General features: G+C 41.4%; 1 long non-coding RNA gene across 1 annotated transcript; it reads left to right on the top strand.

Annotated features, from left to right (window-relative positions):
* The first annotated feature begins 7,404 nt into the window (after positions 1-7,404).
* On the top strand, positions 7,405-22,068 carry LOC121086406. Its single transcript, XR_005827353.1, has 4 exons — positions 7,405-7,464; positions 8,968-9,085; positions 21,565-21,679; positions 21,864-22,068. It is a non-coding gene; the product is annotated as an uncharacterized LOC121086406 (long non-coding RNA).
* Positions 22,069-22,744: the final 676 nt, after the last annotated feature.

The following is a 22,744-nucleotide window of genomic DNA, read 5'->3' as shown; positions in this document are numbered from 1 at the left end:
ACATACACATCCCCAGAACATTGCCTAGAGCTTGTGAAGAGAATTAAATAACAGTGTCTCTGTGGGTTTTGGCTGTGTTGTTGGGTTTTTTTTTATTATTATTTATTATTATTTTATTTTAAGACAAATGTTTTTTCCTTAAGATACAACAGCAAAGCTTTTGGATATTGTACACAGCGCTCAGTATTTTATAACGGGTTGGATTCAGGTTATCTAGTGAGCTTAGGCTGCATCTCTTCCTCCGTCAGCTCTGGATGTTGGTGTGCAGCTTCCAGGCTGCCTACCTGGCAAGAGGAAAGGGCCAACACAGCAGCTGTTCAGGCTTTCATCAGAACTGAAGCCCACAAAGTTTTGGAGGTGAGATTGGGTATATTTGCATGAAAATTCAACAAAGCTCAGAAGTGCTTGCTCCTGGCCAGCTGGCCACCTGCCCTGCTCAGCAGAGACTGTCCCCAGAGCTTCTTCAAAGACTTCTGAAGCATCTGAAATCAGTGGGATTTCTGGTACAAGAGAGCAGGTGGATTAGCTTGGCCTTAGAGATTGGGCTACTGATTAATACAGGTGTCCATGCAAACTAATCTCAGAGTTATTTCTCTGTCTGAGAGATTATGAATAACAGAGTCAATTCATAACCTCTTCCAACATTTCATGCAGCTTCAGCCAGGACAAAAATATTTCTTTTTACTTTACACCATTATTACCACCCAGATAACTACAAAGATACAGAATTATAAAATTACTTGCTTCTGCAATCGAGCGGCATTTTTATTGCATGATTTATAGACCTGTGACAAGGAGACCCTTGTCTAATAAAGGGGTTTTCCAAATGAATTTGCAACACTGTCATAGGTTGTACTCCTCACTTCAGTTCTTTTGTCTGCCATTTGCTATGGCTGTTAAACAGCTTTAAAAGTAAAGTGTGATTATTCAGAAATCACTTCATAAAACATTATATGCCATTTGCCACCGGTTTTTCCTTTGTCTTGCACAAGGCAAGAGAAACTGCTGAGTTTGAACTAGCGATGGAAAGTTCATTATGGATAATTGTTGATTAGACAGGAAAGTGAATTATAGAAAAGAGATCCAAAGCATCTAATTGTCTTCACCACGGATGTGATGCTTTACAGATGGAAAGAACGTGCAGCTTGCAGTATCATTGGTGGCACTGAGTTTGCCGATAGATCTCTTGCTAATGCAGGCTGGCAGATACAGGACAAATTGCAAAATATTTCACTGCGGTTACAAAGCACATTTTCTTTGTTTGGCTTCTGGAAGATGAATGAATTAATAGCAAATTGTATTTTTAAAGAAAAAATGTATTGGTGATAATGGAGAGTGGATGCTTTGTTGAGGAGGAAGGTGGAGTCTTGACTATGTGGATAAATAGTTTTAAATCATTTATCTAAGATTTCCTCTTCAGGCTGATCTGCTAATACTATTGTTCTAAAGATGGGTACCTTATCCCTATCCCAGGCAAAGCACAGAGGCCGATGCCATCATACACATCCAAAAATGGGGCCAGCTTATGGTAAAATGCTTTTATGGACCAGGTGGTCCTTCTTAAGGAGTGAGAAAGATAGGAAATCGTAGTTGCCAGTGCTTTTTTTTTTCCCCCCTTAGATTAATGAAATGCTAAAATAATATCACTAGTCTCAGCTGTCTTAGTATTACTATTATTTGGCTTGCCTTGAGCACAAATACTCGTGTATAGGATGGTATTACATCATCAGAGAGAAGTGAAAGTATGACAAAGTAGGGATCTGGGAAAAGAGTTTATTTATTTGGAGTCAGATGATAACTGATGGAGGTAAAAAAAAGAAATTAAAAACAAAACATGCAGTTAAGGGAAAAAAAAAAAAAGGAACTTCCTTTCTCTGCCTTTATGTAACTGTGCTACCAAAATCAACCATTCCACAGCTAATGATTATGGATTTTGTGAGCTGGAGAAGAGGCCATGTCCCCCTTGCATAACCATTGTGTGAAAATGTGGAAAGGAAAAGGCCAATCAGTAAAAGAGTGAAAATAAAGATGCCTATGGGGACTTTAGAGTTAACCTAAAAAACGGAATGTTCTACTGAAGCTAGTGTGCAAGGTTAAACTTGTACATATTTCTCTCCCCCCAAAAGCCTGCTTTTTCCAAGCCTCATTAACCATTTTGCTGAACATTACAATCATTACTCTTCTGCCAGGTTATATCACATTTTTCAACCTTTTAGGTACAGACCTTGGAATTATTGATCCAATGAATCATATTGACTTAGGTGCTGGCTGCTGCTGAAACACTTCTGTAGAAACCAGGATGTTGGCTAAATATCAAACGTGGGGTTTTTTTTCCCTGAATATTCTTTAAGAAAGGGAGTATTTTTCCACACGGAAAAAGCAGTGGCATGGTGGAATCACCTCTATGCGGTTTCTACAGTACTTCATAATGTTTAAGGCATCTAATGACAACGATGCACAACCACCAAACCAAAAAAAAAAAAAAAACCCAACAAATTCAAACAGATATATTTTATTCTTTCTTACTGAAAATAATGAGATCTCTGTACCATAGAGGCATTGTGCTTAATACCTGAGGCCAGTTGATATTATTTTGGCATTTTATTTGCTAACTGAGTTCATCTGACATACAATGGGAGGAGTATGAACAGGTTTGACTGACTTCTTGGGGTTGTAATCTCCAGCAAAAGAGGGTTTATAAGAATTGCCCAGTTGTACTAACACAATGGCTGTTGATTATATGTCTATAATATCTACAGTGCTACCATAGATATGACAGAAGCAGACAGGCATTGGTTATCCCTTTTTGCCATGTTTTTGGAATGTCAAAAGACTAAGCTATTTGTATGAACAAATTATTTCGACCAAGCTACAGAAAAATCCTGCCTTAGCTGCCAGAGGGCACATGTGTGCATTGCAGTAGGAGCTTTGGATTTTCATCTTGTAATCAGGATTATGGTACTTAAAGAATGGGCCTAGAGTTTATCCACCACACAATTTATTAGTATAACTTAAAATCTAGAATAAGCATGCAGCCAGATGTGATTCTCTCTAAGGCTCTGTTGATGGTTATTGAACCAGAGCATTAAAAATTGAAATAAGGCCTTTTAGAAGAGCTGATGAAATCAACAGCAGTTGGAGATGTAAAGAGTTATCCTGTTCCCAAGATAGGAACCTTAATTACAGAGTTGTTCATAAACCTTGATCAGCTTCTGTAGTGGACATGACAATACAATAATGATAAACTAGTTAAGGCTAAGATTCCCAAGCATCTGCTAAGTCTGAGATGAGACATAAGGGTGAATAGTTTGATCCTGAGAAACTCAACTCTGATACACTGATCTCAGATTGGATCCGTATGTATTTAGCAGAAAAACGAGGACCCTGTGTAGGAATTTGCCCAGGGCAGTCCTGAAAATAAGACTCTATTTATTAAACAAAGTGTAAACAGAAAGGCTGAAGGATCATATTTGTAGAACAAAGTATCGTCTTTATTTTCATTGTTTCAGTGCCTGCAGGACCAGCAGAGATTGCAACCACACAGCACTAGTGCTGGCTGAGGACAGAAACAACAACCTCCTTGTTTGGAAGAAACCGAAACCTAGACAAGGCAGGGGAAGCACAGATGCTACCTGCCTTGCTCATGCTTCAAGTTGTTACTAGGAATTTGTAAGAGTTAGGAACAAGATGTTCTGATTCTCAGACTCACACTTGAACATCAGGTTTCTCTGTCTTCTACCTCGAGCACTTCACATTTGGTTTTCTGTTGTACCTGCGCTTCTGAAAGCTGCCAGTGAAATTCTGCACCTTCCCCTGGCATCCCAAATGCTACATGACATCAGCCATAGACAGGAACATAAGACTGTCCCCCAAATAATATACATGAGATACACTCTCTTTATTAATTATTAGGTAAAATATAAGATCTTTACAAATACCAAATAAGATAATTATATTGTGCTTTCTTTTGTGTTTACAGAATGAAATGCATAATTCACGAGTTTAACAACTCCCAGCACGAAACTGGGATGACAAAACTGCATATGGATGTTCAGTTGACCACAAAATATACATTGGCAATGAACTTAAGACAACATATTTTGGCATATCTGAGTGGCTCTCTGGAAGGCTCAAGAGGAATGAGCTGTATGATTTATTTTGTAGAAAAATATTTAGATAGATATTCAACAGAATTTCCCAATTCACTTATATGTTTTGTTCTTAAAAATAAAGAGATTGAAATAGTTAATAATTTTGAATAAAATTAACTTTTCTTTATCAAAGCGAAAAACAACAAAAAAGCTGTGGCAATTCTCTTGCAGCTTTCCAAAACAATTAGGTGGTAATGACTGCTGAAGAGATTTTCATGTCGTTTCAAACACTGGTTGGAACAATTGAAAGCTACAAATTTTTCTCATTGTGACTTTATTATTGGAAGGGAAATGACTAATTTGGAGTTTGTTATTATTGTTTTATAGTCCATGAAATAGAAGTATATAAGTAAACATTTCCATGAATTTAAATATATGAAATACATAATGTGAAATAGTTAAAAATTAAATAGTACTTCAGCTGAGGCTGAGCTAGGCTAAATTATCACCAGGGCTGAAGCCTGTGGTTTTCAGTACTCCAGCACAGCCTGCCTGGATTGGAGCTGCTGGCAGGTTCCACACCGAACACCATCCTGTTGATGCAACTGGGCCCTTGACCTTGGCTGGCCACACAGCTCGGTTCTCTTGGTCCGGGTGGCCCCCACTGCTGCACGAGGGGCCGGCAGTGAGACTGGGCCAGCACTGCTGTGCCGGGGTGCTCTCACCGCAGCCTTGACCATCAGGTCAGTGAGACGGATGCTGTAGCCAAAGCACATGCCACCTTTGGCTTATGAGCCAGCTTCTACTGTATCATTATGATTTTATTTCTGCAAGTAATGAAATGCTCTCTCTTACTAGGTCTGGTTTTCATAGTAACCTGTTCCTTGAGGTCGAACATATTGTCCCACAGGAATCTCGGTGAGCAACATATCTACATCCTCTGGTCATAAAGCTGTACCTCGAGCAAACATCTTCATAAGGCAGAAGGGGTGAGGACCACCTCAGATGTGAAGCCGGTGCATACTGCTGGCCGGGAGCTCTGAGGTGAGGGTTGACCCCAGGTGTTTTGTGGATAATACACTTGATACTACTTATTCACCACTGAGAGCTACAACCCTTCTGAGAGGCATCTCTCTCTCTCTCTCATACTATAACCCCCCTGTAATTCATTTAAAGATGACCTGTATTTAAGAATTATTGTATATTGCCTTTCAATGATACTTCTTAACCTGAATTTTTTCTTATTTTCTATCTCAGTTTGAGTATATAAGTGAATAACAATGTACGAATAACACTTGAAAGACTGGGTTCCTCACCTTCAAACGACTGTTGATTAAAGTAGTTCCCGTAATAGGGCAGCAATGAGAGGCATGTTTTCCTGTGTGGATACTCTACCACATAATGAGGTCTGGATTTATATCGTAGCCTTTTTCTTCCTAGAAATGCCAATATAAATCTTGTTCCTTTGCATGACAGTCCAGGGTCTGCCTTGCTCCAGCTTGTTCATTCCTTAGGAGCTCTAATCTGTTCTTTGACTTTCATCCAGCTGTACTGCCCCAGGTAACTCCATACAACTACGCACCAGATGCTCTTCCTGGCATTTCACCTTGCTTTTCACCTCGCCTGCACAGTCTAACTGTCCCTGAGCTCTACCCGAGAGGAATTTTTTTCCAGGATATTTTGATCCTCATCCAGACCATATGTATTTCCTTCCTTCCCTTTCAAATGCAGTAAATGTGTTGCTGGAAGCGGCCGTCCCTGTCAATCCCCTTTCTCCCCAGAAGCTGAAAAACACTCTCTCCATCCCGCATCTTACTCTGCCAGTGCTTGCTGTCACCTCTGTGCATGCCTCCCTCAACTCCCTTTATGTGTTACACCACCCTTGTGCATAGGAAAAAAAGGTCAATCATTTTTGTAAGCTGTTATGTTAACCTTTAAATCCCTTTTGAAATATTGCTGTGCTCTGATGGCTGCAGCTCGCCCCTCTGGCACTGGTTAGGTAAATGACAAGTTGTAACTTCTGCTCCCTGTTATTTCACTGTCCCTGTCTCCCAACCTTTGCCACTCTCTGTTTTTCCCTCCTGTGTAGCATCCTGTCCATCACACAGGTTATTATCTTGCCAGCTGTCTCCTCTGCTCTATTTATTAGAATGCCAAGAAAAATGGGATCCTGAATCCTGATTTCTAGGCTATACCATGAAGAATAAGCATTATGATAATTGGTATCATTCTGATTTATTCCATTATAGTATCCATTTATAGCACATGAGCTTCCTTGTACAGTAACGATAGAGATAAATTTTGGCCCCTTATTTTTCATAACCACTTGCTAGCTGTATATCATCCATTTTCTTCTCATTTAGGCACTTGCTTCTACTTCGGGAAAAAAAAAAACATCCCAGTTGTCTAGGTAATAAAGCTGGTGAAACAAATTCTGAAGTGCATTTTACAATTGAATTTGATTGTGATAATTTTTCATGTGTTAAAAAAAGAGCATAGTGGCTTTCCCTGGGAAATGTTTGGGTTTATGTACATGTGGAAGATCTCTCTCTTTTTTTTTTTTTTTTTATCATTGGAACACAGAAACATCCCAGCATTTACTAGCCAAGTTCACTGAAAAATTATATATTATAATTTAATGAGGCCTGAAGTTGTGCAGCTAAATGAAACAAAAACTTTAAGTTCTGTGAATCTGAAATTTGAAAGTACACCTCCCTGCAAGTTTGGCGTAAATACCTAGGGGGAGAAGCAAAAAAAGGGAAACACCAGATATACTTCAAATGAAGTGAGTGGGATCTGGCTACTGCAATGGGTCTGGATACTCTTCTGGGGAGCTTTAGTCAAGAAGACTTTCACATCCAGAAGTCAGGTGTGCGGCCACCAGAGATCATATCTCTTTCAGGCTGCAAGTGCCATTCCTGCCATGCCACCAGCTTGTACATGCAGGTTCGTCCAGCAAAACTTGGGCTGGTTTCATTGGGGCCTGAAAGCTGGACAATAGGTTTGCCCTTGAGGGATGATGCTCCCCTAAGGGTGTCAGGGTTTCAGGGTCTTGGGGCAGCACAGCTGCCGTGGGCTGCTGGCACTTCCGCTTACTCCATGGTGTGGTGTTCTCCATCCCTCATGGTCCTCCACCTCCATGCCTCACAGGGCATTGTGTCCCTGGAGAGAAAGGGGGGACTGTAGATGTCAGGTTTTCGAAGCAAGTCCAGCATGCTCCCACACCCATCTGCATGGGCTTGCCATGTGGAAATCAGAGCTGCATAAATGCTCTCACCAAGGTTCATGTGCAGTTTCTTTTGTGATCCGTTACAGGTTTCTTTTCATGGTTGGCCAAAGCATGTCCTGGATTGGCTCCACCTCTCTTTTCAAAGTAAGACTCACTCTTTTGACTGCCCCCTGAAATAACATATTTTGCTGTGTTGTTTTAATGACAAAAACTACTGACAGACATCTTGGCTCTTACTGGTTATCCCATTGCAGAAATTTCCTTGACCCTTTGGGATGTCAGGGTGGGGGGTAAGCAAAACGGTCCTCTCAGAAACCCCTGAAGAACATCCTGTTGCTCCAGGCAACGCAGATGCTCCCTTCTCCCCACTCCTCTTACCTCTCCTTTCCTAGTCAGTAAACATGAATTTACCAACCAAATGTTCTTATTTATTTTGTATTAATAACAGGGAAATTGAAGAAATATTCAGATATGTTGGAAATGCTCCTATTGCAAAAGAATGAGAAATTATCTACATGGTTGTTCTGTGATATTGTTGCTCAGCTGCAGTCCTTGGGAGATCGCCACAATTGTTCACATTCAAACAAAAGGAGTCTAATGGAAGTGTTTTAATCTGTTGATCAGCTATTCAGAGAGAAAAGGATGGCCATACTAGGTGTCTTTGGAGACTGGAAATGAGTGCAGCAATAGTAATCAGGATATTTGTATTTATTCACACGTATTAGCAAGCTGTTGTGTGCATAACATTGCTGGAGGTTTCTTTAGCTTCAGACTTTGTCACTCCCTGCACCTTGGGCCATTTAAAAAGGTCCAGGTTTAGTTTTGTTGCTGATCTTGATCTACGGAAACCAGGAAGCTCAGCTCCCTGTTACAGAATGGAGTGGAAAGATCTACTGGAAAGTCATTCACAGAAGCTAATTTAGATGCCTGTTCTGCTATTGCCTTTCCGATGGTGTAATTTATTTATTTATTTATTTATTAAATCTGTTTTAAAGAAAGGGGTTTCTGATGGGCATCCAGCTTTTAGAACTTTCAGACTGTCAAAGATGTTTTTTTGTAAGATCCCTAACCGCACAACCCTGCATAGTTTTCTGTCAGGGCAGGCATCAACAAGGACAAAACCTCCTTTAGGCACCATGAAGTTGATGGGAAGTTCTCTCCTCTTCCTTCATGCTGTGAATATTGTGATCAGATAACAAAAGTCTTGGTGCCACGGGAGTGACAGTAGAAGACTGTCAACAGTAAACATTTTATTAGAGCTTGACAGGTTGAAGGAGATTTGTCTCAGGTCTCACAGGTAATGAGATCTTACCAGCATCCCATCACACGCTGTCATTCCTCGTTTCACAGAAAATCATTTTACAACACAGCCTACAATCCTCCTGGTCCCTGCTGTTGCATGAATGCTTGCCTGGAGTCAGCTGGAGAGGGGAGATGTATCTTCTCCTGCTGAGACAAGCCCCCCCCGAGCACCAGAGGAAGGGCAGAGGGGAGCAGGAGGGCTCTGCGCCTGCCTGCTTAACAGTTTGTGTTTGTGCCACACAAGCTGCTTAGGGGGGATATTCACGTGACAAATATGCAATTAAGTTATTTCTTAAAGTATAGTCTTTTCAATAAGTTAGAAATAACTTTGCCTCTTGTTTGCAGTATCCATAAGAAGGAAGATGAGAGGTGGCTGTGGTTGACCAAAACCAAAGAAAGGGCGTGATTCAGCTTTGAGCAGTCTTCGGTTGTAAAAAACCAGCAGTAAACGAAGTTATATTAGGTAAGAGAAATTTGTTTCACCCATGCACTCATAACAACTGTAAGGAAAGAGGGTTTAGGGAATAAGATAAACTTTATGCGTCTTTAGTTGTATTTAGGTTCTGCACTGTGTTTAGAAAGATGAAATATCTTTCACTGCATTTATTTTCTTACTAAAATGATATATACACAGACTCTCCCAAATCCCAGCTTGTCTGTGAATAACTTGGTGAAGGAAAGAGTCTCTGGAGAAATATGTGGCTCACTCCAACACATGTGGACAGTCAGAACTGGCTGAAGCTTGGTGAAAATTACAGCACTGAGTAAAAATTTCCTCTAAAAAGGAACAGACCAACTAGCAGTCCTATTCCTGGTACCCTATGGCTACAAAATAGTGCTATATCAATTTCAATAAATTCACATCATTTTATGTCAGACTCTGTAGGTGATACCAGAGGAACCAACAATAATTAGGTTTTTGTTGCTATGGTTTCAAATACATGTCAAAGTAAAGCACATTATATAGAACTTTTAATTAAGACAAACTAACTTCTGTTAAGCACTTCTTATTTCTCTCTCTCTCTCTCTCTCTCATTTCTCTATGTTATGCCTTTCTGCATTGCCAAAAACTGTTCAGCTGTTGCCTCAAATGGCCAGACAGTATCACTTTACCCAGAGGAACATGCTATACTTCAGTAAAAGAAAAATATCTTCCTTCACAGGAATTGGATCCAGTAAAAGAAAAATATCTTCCTTCACAGGAATTGGATCCTTAAAAAATGTATTCCGAAATAAGTGAAAAGAAAGGACGTGAAATGCACAAAAATGTCGATATTGAGAATGTAGATTTTGTTCATCATCTACTACCTGAAGCCCTTGTGCTGCTGCTTGTATTAAATTATATATCACATCTTTTCTGACTATTTTTACTATTATCTTTCCTGTTACCTATTCTTTCCCCAACTCATCATCTTCTTTCCCCTTTGTAAAAATGTTATAAAAGAGAAAATTACTGAGTTTGGGGATCAGATGAGAAGAAAATTATGTGCTTCCTGTCTGTATGATCAACCCTTACTTGTGATTGTATCCGCTGCTGGTGAGGCAAATAACTGTGGGACCTGTGTAATAGCTTCAACTGAGTGAATTATTTCTGATGAATAGTAAATACTTTGCTAGTTATTCTGACAGTATTTTCAGATTTGGGGTCAATTAATACTAGTTGAATATGCTGGATATGAAAGGAAAAAAACAGGAAAAGATCCACAAACCTGCTAGGAACTGTTTGTTTTGTATATGTATATCTGTATATTTTGTGGAACATGGAGACAGGTTTTGTTCATTTTCTTTAAAAAAGAAACAAATTTTTTTCTGTTTCACTAGTCAGGAGAATGTCTTCAGCTCTTGGTTATCCTGCTAAGGCCTGGCTGGGATCTTTCACTGGGATCAGTGGGTGAATTCCACTGGCGCACGAACTGATGCCCTACTGAACATCACAGCGGTACAGTTGGCTGAGCATATCAAAAGTCAATGCAGGATTAACTTTCTGCATTTGAGAAATTCCACACATTTCACTTAAAAGACAAATGATAGCAATATTTACACATCCCTTCTTATCAACCAGGGAATTGAAAAGAAATATATATAAGTAAAATGCTTTTGGAGCCATTTGTGGTGATTATACTGATTAACTCCCCAAGACTGAAAGCATCGGATTCTCTGAGTTAGTTTTGACTGTTCTTTGCTAGTCCGCAGGCTGATGGGGGTGTTGCTATTCTTTGAGCATGGGCACATACATTTTATGTCTAAGATGTGAGCAGAAGCATATAGCTCTTTTCCTTTTAGAGAAGCAATAAATGTACAAGAGTTTCAATCTGAATTGAGATATTAGCAAAGTAATTAAGGAGACAGTCTCATGGAGTCGGAGAACTCGTATTGGGAGCTCAGCGCCTGCGGTGAGATGCTGAATAGCCATCAGTAAGAGAGACTATCATGCTGCTCCCTGAGTAAAGAACTTGCATAGCATTTCAAGTACATTTGCTAAAATGCATATAATGATGATAGAGCTAGGGTGAGTTTCAGTCTGTGGCTTTTTCCCCCTGGTAAAATAAATGAGGGTTATTTTTTCTGACCCTGCTGTGTGTTAGTGTAGCGTAAAACCCCTATTTATTGAAAAATAGGTTGCATAGTGAGTTCTAGGGCTTGAATCTACTCTCAAATAGCAAGAAATAGACTGTGGCTTTCCTATAGCATTGAAGACCGTAAGGGTTTAAGAGTGAATTACGTGCTTTTAATAGGACGTTAACTTGAGATAATGTAACTTCATTGATAAGCCTCAGAATATACTTTAAATAGATTTTTGTACTTGGTAGCAGTCTTGACTGTATCTCATTACAACTGGAATTGAAAACAAAACTCCTATATCCTCAGTGGAAAAACCCACTGTAGCGTGGCATAATAATATTGCTGTTTATGTAGGCATTTGCTGCTTAAAGTCTGTTTCTAAGGCAAAAGAGATGTTGACCTTTGTATGGCTCAGCCAGAAATCCCTGATTGTCTGTGTAGAGGATATCTCTCTGTCAGCAGTGGTACGAACCCCAAACAACGCAGAGAGACTTTTTTTTTAAGTGGCTAATACCTTTAAACACTTCATGTCTGTGAAGAGTAATGCTTATGTGTATTAGCAATGAGTACTTAATTTTAAAATAGTAATTTACAAAGATAATACAGGACTAAACCTAAATTAATTTCATCTGCTGGCACCTTTCTAGTTTGCCCAGCGTTTTCATACTCAGGCCTAGCGCCTGTTCCCTCAGGGGGAGCCTGGATGACAGGCAGCAGGGTACCGAAGGCCATTTCGCAGGCTGTTTGCCGCCTCAGATGGGCCATTTTACTTCCACAAGCGTTTTGAAAGGAGCTGGTATTTCAGCCACCGGCGCACAGCTCAGGAGTTTGGTCACTGAGTAAAGGCAGCTCGAGCAGAAGGCGCCTGAGGAGGGCCGGGCTGAGGGGCAGCAAGGGATGAGACCGCGGGCGGGGAAGCCCGGGCCGCGGCGGGGCAGGCGGGCAGAAGCGGCCCGGGCCGCGGCGGGGCAGGCGGGCAGAAGCGGCCCGGGCCGCGGCGGGGCAGGCGGGCAGAAGCGGCCCGGGCCGCAGCGGGGCAGGCGGCCATGTAACCCGCCCAGCCTCCCCTCCCGCCGCAGGGCCCGGCCTGCCCCGGCGCGCCTGCCCGCCCCGCGCCGTGCCCTGCTCAACGGCGCCACCTGCCGGCGTCTGCGGGACAGCGCGGCAGCGGGCCGGGGCCGGGAGATGTAACAGACCTTTTTTTTTTTCCAATTAACTTTTTCTTTCCTTTCGCCCAAGCTCCACGCAGATCCGTTAGCAGCAGCAGGCACATGACCACATTTTTGCCCAGAACAGCTGTGGATGCCCCATCCCTGGCAGCTCTCAAGCCCAGGCTGGATGGGGCTGGGAGCAGCCTGGGCTGGAGGGGGGTGTCCCTGCCCATGGCGGGGGGTGGGGTGGAACTGGGTGGGCTTTAAGGTCCCTTCCAACCCAAACCCTTCTAGGAACCTTTCCATTAATTGTAGGTGGTGATTTTAGCCTCACCCATAGACAGCTGGAGCACTCACAGTGTTTTTCTCTTCCCTCTGTTACCGCTTGCTCTACTTGCTGTGTGTTTCTGCATCGTGTAACATGATTTTAGCCACAAGGCTGCACAGCCTTCCTACTTAGGTCTGTCTCTTTACCCGCTTAACTTTAATGTTTGGACAACTGCAGACTTAATTTCCTTCTTGGGAGTATTCAAAGAACCAAGGAAGGCCATCTTGTCGCCAAAAAGAGACACTATAAAAAGAGTGAAAGGAAAAAAAAATAATGCTGGAAATCTGATTTTACTGTTGCAATGAAGCACGTTTCATTGCCTAATGGAATTTATCTTCTCAGGTAACATGTTTTGTGCTGTAAAGAAACAGCCAGCCGTTTCCTCACAAGCTCCTCCAGGTATAAGTTTGAGAGCTGTCGGAATGCGTTGGCTGCCGAGGCTCACTGCCAGCAGGCACCACGGCACCGCTACGGCTTTGTGCATCCAGGTACCTCCCTGCCTCCTCTGTGCTTCCGGCAGCGGTTTCTACATCAAAGTAGAGAAGTTATCCAATGTTGACAAAAATAACCCGAGTAAATCTTCCCAAGAGTCATATTGCTTACCGCAGTGTTTGGGGAGCAGAAAGAATATGCATCTCTTGCTGAGGGTGGGAAGGATGAAGAGCTCTGTTTATTATTTCTTTAGGCTATTTTAGTAGAGGTGCAATTCTTGCAGGAGCCCTAGGGAGGGTGTATGGGGGGACCAATGCAGGCGGTTGCCAGCAGCACTCGGTATTCCCATGCAATAAATGCCGTGTGTAATTCCCTCTGCCCAGGCCTTCAGAGCAAACTTCCCCCAGGCCGGTGGTGCCAGGGAATGGGTCATGTGCGCTCCAAGCAAGAGTCATCAATTGCTGGGAGCTCTTCTGTTACGCTGAGAAAAGAGGGAGGAGTATGTATGCATTACAAGAGGAGTACATTATTTCTTGCTGCTATTAGCCACAGCACTGTTACATTATACATGACTCCTCATGGATCAGAGCCACAGCAGAGAGCAGCTTCTCCCTCTTGTTAAGGATTGCTCTTTTTATCAGAGAGATGGCATGTGATAGCCTCAGCTTTTCTCAGTAAATTTGTGGTCTTTCACCCTTCCTTGTAAACATAACTGGTATTAGTGTTGTAAATAGTTTAGGTTGAAGACCTTTAAGATCAAGTCTAACCGTTAACCCAGCACTGCCAAGTCCACCACTAACCCATGTCCCTAAGTGCCACATCTTACTGAGGGCCCACTTGATCCCCTCATTCAGATCATTGATAAAGACATCAGGCAGGACCAGCCCCAGCGCTGAGCCCTGGACACCCCGTGTGCCCAGTCCCAGCAGGATGTGACTCCATTCCCCACCTCCCCCGGCCCAGCCAGCCGGGGCTTCACCCAGTGAAGCTAGTGCGTGCCCCAGCCGTGAGCAGCCGGTGTCCCCAGGAGGTGCTGGGGGAGATGGTGCCAAAGGTGTGCATGGGAAAGGAGCATTTGTTATTGCATTGCAGTATGGAGAGTCTCAAATGCATCTGGGATTTTGATGACTTCTCTTGTTCGTATCTGCCTGTAGTGGGTTGACCATGGCTGGGCACCAAGTGCCCAGCAAGCCACTCCATCACTCCGCTCCTCAACAGAAGGGGCTGGAGGGGGAGAAAGAAAGAAGTATAACAAAAGCACTCATGGTTCTAGATAAAGGTAGTTTAATGAAGCAATAGCAGAAGTTGCGCATGCGGAAGCACAGGAAACTAGAAGATGTTATTCTCTACTTCCCATCAGCAGGTGACACTCGGTCACTTCCCGGGAAGCAGGGTTTCAGTGCACATAGTAATTGCTCTAGACGATAAATGTTGTAAATAAGGAATGCCCCCATTTCTTCCTCCTTTCTCTTAGCTTTTATATCTGAGCAGGCATCATATGGTACAGAATATCCCTTTGGTCACTTTGGGTCAGCTATCCTGGCTGTGTCCCCTCCCAAGATCTTGCCCACCCCCAGCCTACTGCTGAGAAAGCGGGGGGAAGGTTGGCCCTGATGCTGTGCTCAGCCCTAGCCAACCCACTGGTGTGCTGTCACCACCTTTCTAGCTGCCAGTGCAAGCGCGGCACTGTGAGGGTGCTATGGGGCTCAGCCAGACTCAGCACAGAGCCATGTCTTACCGGGATGTATGTAGCTGCCACGCCGCATTTGAAAGTGCTACATAACATCTAATTAGACTTGTTAGATAAATCTATGGGGCTGCACAGGTCTTGGATCATTAGTTTGTAGTTCATGTTAATTTTTCTTCCTGTATCCTGTTCCTTGACAAAGAGAAAAGACATGTGATTTGTTTGGGAATTTTTCTTATGTTCCTGCTACTTAAATTTCCTTGAGGATTTGGGGGAAAAAAAAATAAAAATCTTTTACATAAGATTAAATACTCCAGATTTACAAGAACCAAATTAACAGATGATACAAAACACATGATTTCAAATAGGTTTAATTTCTAAGCCTCAACTTCTGGCATTTTTTTGTTTTGAAATAAGCAGAGTTTGAGCTCAGAGGCTAATGGAGGATAAGATGCACTACACGAAAATTGTTAAGCTTTTGTTCTGTTCTGATGGGATTTTAAACAATGACTCACCCACAAACACACAAAGTTTGCTGGGCTTTTACATATTTCCAGGCTCAAGTTCACCACCTTTCAGGTTGAATGCAAAAAAAAAAAATAGAGAACTGACTTCATTACTTGTGCTCTGGAAGTGACTTGACAGCCATTTAGAAAAATACTTAATATTCACCAATTTCCTTGGTTCCTCCTGTCCCCCAGGAGCAGACTGAGAACAGATCCGTTGGTCTCCATCCCATCCAGCAGCCTGGTGTGTGGCACTGGCTTGGAGGCAGCAGCGATGCCCCAGCACTTTGATTCATGTAATCAATAATCCCAGGGCTCTACCTAAAAGGTTGGAAAATGTGGTGTGACCCAGGAGACGAGTAATGATTTTTGTGTGTGGCAAAACGACTGGGTTATGGCTTGTATCAACAAGTAAAGCCTCCTGAGCGCAACCAAATGATAAAGAGCTTTTTATTTTGCACTGCTTAAACATTTGCTTTGAAGTTGACCTTATTCTCAGTGGTAAATATGGTCTGGCACTACATGAACAAATTCGGGAGTATGTTTAAGCTATAGTTTATTTAGGTCTAATTGCCTCCTTCATACAAAAGTTTATATTAATTGGTTCATTCATTTACTCTAAAGCTTCTATCATCTTCATTTGGACTCACGTTTCATGAAACACCTGTCAATTGGGTAGCTTTGTGGTTTTAAGGGTAAGAAAAATGCTTTTTTGAGGAGGCTGTTGGAGTCTCCTAGGCAACCATGGGTTTCCTTAAGCACACTCCTGCCCTGACCCTTCTGCCTGCTGCACCCAAGTGGCTTTGGGGACCCTGCTCTTTGTGTCCCTAAAGGTCAGAAAGGATATTCTCTTGATATCAAGGAAAATGTAATATTTATCAAACTACAATTTATTATACGTTAGGAAAGAATAAATGTTGGCTTTCACTGTGACAGATTTTCATGTTATCCACTAAATTCATTGCTGGATCAAGCTGGCGCTTGTTTCTCCTGAGTCATATGGAGGGTTTTTTTGGCACCTAATACATTAACATGTGTGTATTCTTTGTGGCTACAATTTGAACAAATGTTTTGAAATTATGACAGAGAAAATTACTTTTCTTGCCTACATTAACAAGTAGGTGTTGTGTATCTTAATCACTGTGACCAAGCTGCAATTACAGCTGATAAACATATGGAGATTAAGTTGCAAAAAGGGAGGAACATTTACATTTTTTAAGGAATTGCCACAAAGATGAATAGAAAAAGGGGGAGGGGGAAAGGTTGGACAAAATTATGCCAAACCTACTTCTTATTAACTGCAATACTGCACATTTACTGCGTATAGCACACTCGTGACCTCAAAGAAATTAAAGCTCTGCTACATAAATAAGTTATTTCTTTGTGTTAAATGCTCATGTCCTTAGATCCACATAAGAACCAAGATATTAAGCAGAACAGAGATGACTCCATTTATAAAATACTACCACAAAGATTTGTACCACAGCTTGGCTTAGGGGATCACGTGTTCCCTGAAGTCAGCAATAGTATCATATCAATATACTGTAGGATGAGAACATCACTGTAGTCTTCTCAGTTGGCAAGCCTAATAGTATAATTGAAATGAAATGTATTCTAGGAAAGTGCCCACTGTTTTTTGGTGGGGTTGGTGGGGTTTTTTTTTGTTTGTTTGGTTTGGTTTGGTTTTTTTTAACTTTGAGCTCTGTGGGAATTCCCAGAAGACCTTGGGAATGTTTTATAGATTCACAGGTGCTGTTGTTTCTTTCAAGGTTCAACGTTTGCAGGCTCATTGAGAAGGTTTTCCTGTCTTGTACAAGACTTGATGGAGCGAACATGCACTGTGCTTGTTGCTAAAAAGTGTGGTACATTCACGTGCTCAGCCCCAACAGAGAGGGAAAAATGGTGAAGTGTTTCCTTGTGATGCAGTTCCCAGAAACATAATTGGTGTTAAAAATTTCTAAAACATAGCTTTTTCGGTAGACTGCCAAAAGAAAGGTAGATTGGTGCCAAACATCAAGCAGTTTTCTAGTAGCTTTTGAAGTAATCATATATTCATGAATTTACACTAGCCTTTGAAATCTGGCAAGACCTGTGCTTCTGCAACTTTATTGCATTACTGCAAAAGTTTGTTTTAGCATGGAGACACGGATGTCTAGCAGTGTGCTGCAACCATGAAAAGAGAAGTTCTGTGACCAATTGAGGAGACAGGCTGGATACATTTCACTCACGTAAATGATAGGATAACATATTGATCTGGAGGGAGAGAGCATTTGCCATATGTTTGGTGCTAAAGTTTTTTGCTTGAAAGAACCAAGAGTTGGCCCCAGACCAAAGCTCTGTGGTTAAACCTGCCTTGATCTTTGAGGAAATTCTCAGCTTCCTTTGGTAGCTTCTTTCAGCTTAAAACAGAAGAGAATAGACACAGCACTGGGCATCAGTTGCCATCACCTCCAGCAATCCCAGTGCCCTGTCATAAAACTTGGGATCCCTTGCAGTTATCTCTGATGAGCATGTTCTCGGGGAGGTATAGCCTGAGATTTTTTGTTTTTATCAGAGAATGTCCAAACCATAACTGTTGAGAGATTATCTTAGTTCTTGTAGTATTTAAATTTATACCTTTTGTGACGGTGTATCCCATTTTACAGGTCTAACATAAAGAGAGCAATGTGATTTTGCACTGTAACATGGGGTTCTGGCAATTTTAAAGACCTTTGCAGCTACACAGTCTATAGAAAAAAGATATTTTTGTTACCTTACACACTTTACAGACATGAAAGCCTTTGAATTAGCTTCAGATCATTGTTTAGTACTTCTCCACGGACTGGATTTAGTAACTTTTGACAGCTGGCTGCCCAGGGCTTCTGTCCCCTGCGAGCCTTCCTCCAGCCAGTGGGTTTCAATAGCTTGAAATAAATATTGGCAGTTTTAATTTCTTCCTGGAAGGTGGTTTCCTTGTAACATTCTCACAAGCAATGCTTGGATATGTTGAAGGTCCCTTACATTTTTATTTGCACTTCAGGTCCTAGAAAATAAATTGTTTATGGCTGCTGGTGTTACCAGCAATGAGGGATGTTCTGGAGCTGGAGCTCAGAGCGCATTGCTAGAGACATAGTCCTACACGTTTGATCCAAACAGATAGATGTGAGTGCAATGAATCCAGCACCTGCTAAATGAGCTTCAACTGGTCATTTGAAGTCACCCTGTCTGCTTTCTGCCCCCAGCAAAATGGGGAAAAAGATGCTTTCTTCTATTGGGTACCTAAATAAATCTGTAGGTGTCAAACACTAATTCCCATGAGACACTTGCACTTTGAAACCTGGAGACTGGCTCGTACTTGGCTTCCATGTGTATCCCCAGGGCTTCACCAACCCACGGGCACAGCGTCCAGTGGCCAAGAGCAGCAGCTGGGAGCAGTAGAAGCAGAGAATTATAGTGTATTGTAAGTTGGAAGGGTACTGACGCTTTGTCTCTTTTGCATTTTGTGTCTGCATACTTCAAACAGATAAAATTAAGCTATTATTAAGATGTTAGAATGGAATTTCTCTGTAGCCTCGAACTTGCTGGTTTTGTGAATGGCATTTTTATCTGGCAATATAATCAACAACAAACCAATCCCTTTCTCAGGCACAGCCAACATCAAGGGAAAAGTTCACTGCAGATACCAAAGATTTTCTTCCTCAGTAACAAACACAGAAGCCTCCAGCCATGCCTTTTTGCTGTTAGCATGAATAAAGGTTAATTGCCACATTTCTATGTTTCCCTTTGTAATTAAGAGTTGAGCCTTCAGTGCCTTTCACTGCAGTTACTGACAACTGAAGTTAATCTTTTTAATCATTGCAGAAAAAAGGCATGGACTCTACAACAGATCCCACTCAAAACAGGCTGGCTTTCTGTATTTGGAAGCTTGTCTACATCTAGGCAAAGCTGGAGTAGTGTATTTAGAGAATATGCATTTTAAGAATAGCAGTTTGAATTTTGGTTTCTCTGTGACTTGATTGAAAGTTATGCAAATGCAAGGGTAATTCCCAGGCTGAGGCTGTTACAGGAGAAGCCATGATTATGTTGCAAGCCGCACAGAAATTGCGTTGCCAGAGACTTTGTTATTAAGGCCTATTCTCTTTGCTGCTGTTTCTCTCTGTTTCACATTTCCATTGTATTAAGAAATGTTCCTGTTATAATTTTTTTTCTCCTTGTTCATGCAACAAAAACTCAATCAGAAGTATGTTAGTGAAAGAAATTGGGCTTTTTTTTTTTTTTTTTTTTTTTTCAAATTATCGCAGTCATTCACTGCTCTGGGAGAGCAGGTGTTGGTAGGTTTGGGGAAAGTGATGCCACTTCTGGCAGCAAGGAGGTGCGGCGGGAGCACGGGGCAGCCGCAGCTGGGCAGGTGCACGGGGCTGTGGGAGGCATCACGCTCTTGGACAACTTTCTGTCGCAGAGACAGTTGAACAAAGATGTGTCACTACATTGTTTGGATATAATGCACTTCTTGCTTGTACATGGCTGCTGTGAAAACATGCTTGCTTTGTTGTGTTAATAAATAACTGTTATGTTTAAGAAATTAATTCACGTGGAAAGATTTATTGTAGTATAAAATTATAGGAAGAAAAATGAAAAATTCCATCCTTAGAGTGGCTTGAAAGAATTTCTGTCTCATCTGATTAGGGGAAAAGGCTGCTTTATCTTCCTAAATATTTTTATTTTTTTTGTATTTAAATAAATCTTCTGAAATGCTTGCATGCCTGCAAGAATTATAAAAGGCTGTTCAGACCTAAATCAAGTGTTCAGTGTTGCTGCATGAATCTTCCAAGGCAATAAACTTTTGGTACCTTTGACAAGTTTTATGACTCAAGATAGGTGCACTGTGCTATGTACCATATTTCAAAGTAACACATCTGAATAAATCGTATCAATTTTATATGCTAATAATTTGTTTTGGTATTTTAATACTAGGAGCTATAATTCATACCTATCACGTTCCTTAGACTACAGATAATTTGAATAACATTTAGAGAAAAATTACTTTAGGAATACCTCCAGTATTGCACTTTTCCATTGCACAAATAAGCCAAGAATGGAGAAGCCTAGAAATAAATAAATAAATAAATATAAAATTTAATTAAATCTCCTTAGATTCAGCTCAGGACTGTTTCCCTCTGATGTTTCCCTTTCCCTTAGCCACAGTATATTTTCAGTTTGCTGAGTGTTTGGGCTTTTCTCCATTTCCTGTGGTAAATTCTTGGGTAGGCAAATCAATCTTGCTATTTGCATACTCTCTTTGCCTAGAAATATAATATGAATGTTTCCTTTCTTAAATTTACCTCAAACTCTCACTGATATTCATGGTGTATTACAAAGCTTTACCTTTTCCAATACATCACATGTTGTGTGAACAGTTGAAACTCAGTTTTGCTCTTGCAAACTGGATAATGATGGCAGCAGTATTTGTGGTAACGGTGGGAATACTATAGCAATATTGAATAGTTATAAAGCCAATTGAAAACTATTTTGAGGGCAGGCTTTACTGAAAAAACAGTATAATCCCTATAGTTTTGTAGCAAATCAAAATTCCTCTTTCTAATCATAAGATGTGCAAATGGCCATGAAAGATCACCAGAACCTGCAGGGATTTCTAAGTGTTCTGTATAAAAGAAAATAGAGAAACGATAAAATGAAAGGAAAAAAAAGGTGAAAAAATTGCAAATGTCTAAACATAGAGAAGATAAATGAGGCTAAAAGCCTATTTTTATTGTTTTGCCAGTAAAAATACCTTCAGTGCTAAAATGGAAAATCTCATTGTATGTTAAAGTTTATCAGCTACCTGATCTTAAGTACATTTGAGACCCCATCCTAATATTTATATTCAACCAGACAAGCTCAGAATTACTTCCTTCTCCCCACTGCAGCTGCCCTCTCTCTACATGCACAAGCCTATCTTTATTAATGGTTATTTATATAAAATTCATTCCAAGTTTCAAAGCCACTTTGGCAGAATGCTCCAGAATACATCTGAAAAAAATATTTGCCAAAGTGTTCAAGATATGAGATCTTCAGACTTCTCTGTGACACTTTCCCTGCTCCTCTTCACCTCACAGAAGCAAAGCGCTCTGGTGAGTGTTAGCATGCTGGTTAGTTTTTCAGGAGTCAAATTTTAAAAGCCCTACAAAGCACAGGGAGCGCCTCACCATCATCTCCCTCCCACCTGTACTATCTTAGTGTTTTCTGTGGAATCTGCACCTTAAATGATTTTCCTTTTCTTTTTCTCCTGGGTCACAGATTGGAAAGCCTTGCTGTTCAGCTGATGGTGCAGTTTCAAGGGATTCTCCGTTCCCGCCAGGAACCCAACACAGTCCACAAACACACCAGAGATCAACAGTGAAAACCCTCAGAAGTAAGTATGTAAATATTGGCACCGCGCCCCTGCACGCGGCAATCCCTAACCTTTGCCAGCTTATTGTACGCACCGTGCCTCAGCGGCACTAACCATGGCTGTAACGCAAATCAGCATCTAGCATCTTCTGCTGTCTCTGTTGCCGTGTTTTCTTTTTTTTTTTTTTTCCACTCTTTCCTTCCAGGGTTTCTGCCATACCTTACTCTGTCCCCTTCATGGAGGGAGCAGGTTGTGCAGGCTTTCCCCCACGCCGGGCTACTGCCAGGGAGCTGAGAGCAGAGCCCAGATGTGCCAAGACAGTCGTTCCTCTTTGCCAGGAAAAAGAAGCCTAACCCAGCCCTTCCTCTACAAAGAACCATGACCTTCCAGACCATGGAGGAACCGGTTCAGTGCTGATCTTCATCTAAAGGTGGGATAACCCTGGAATCTGGATGGCTTGTTGTTCAAGTTTTTTTCATGAAGATCAAGCAGATTTTGCCCATTGTGGGGTTTTAATGTAATTTAATCCATTCAAAAAGATTGATTTTTTTAAATCTCTTTAAAAAATAATCAACATGAAAATGGAGAGGCATGCATGACTTTTGCAGTATTCCTCACAGTGTGCTCGTTAACCCTTCTTTCACATGTATGAGTTGTTGAAGACGGGGTGATTCTCTCTGGCTGATTTTTTTTTTTGGAATTTTTGGGTTGGAGTTTTGTTTTCATTGTTGTTTTTTTTTTAAATATACATTAGTTGAAAACAAAATGGCCTTCACTAAAAGTCCAAAAGGGAAATTGAGAGGGACGGAGGGAGAGACTTTATTACCAGTGCCCTGTTTCCTTGGAAATAAAAATGTCACCTTACAAGGAGGGCAACATGAATGCTGAAGGGAAGCAGGGTGGTATTGCAGGGATGCAGCTGGTGAGTGAGGCAGCAGCGGGACAGGGTATGTATATGCAGGCTTAGGGAAAGGGATGGAGGCACAGGTCGTGGCATTCAGAGGGTGTTTAGGCTCTTGCCTAATATCTCTGAACTAAGTTCAAAAAGTCTTTGTTCTAGTTGTCTGTGATAGAGTCAGCTGGATA

This window comes from Falco naumanni, chromosome 4, assembly GCF_017639655.2.
Source record: "Falco naumanni isolate bFalNau1 chromosome 4, bFalNau1.pat, whole genome shotgun sequence".
Classification (NCBI taxonomy): domain Eukaryota; kingdom Metazoa; phylum Chordata; class Aves; order Falconiformes; family Falconidae; genus Falco; species Falco naumanni.
The sequence above is the reverse complement of the archived record's forward strand: the minus strand, read 5'-3'. Positions and strand labels throughout refer to the sequence as shown.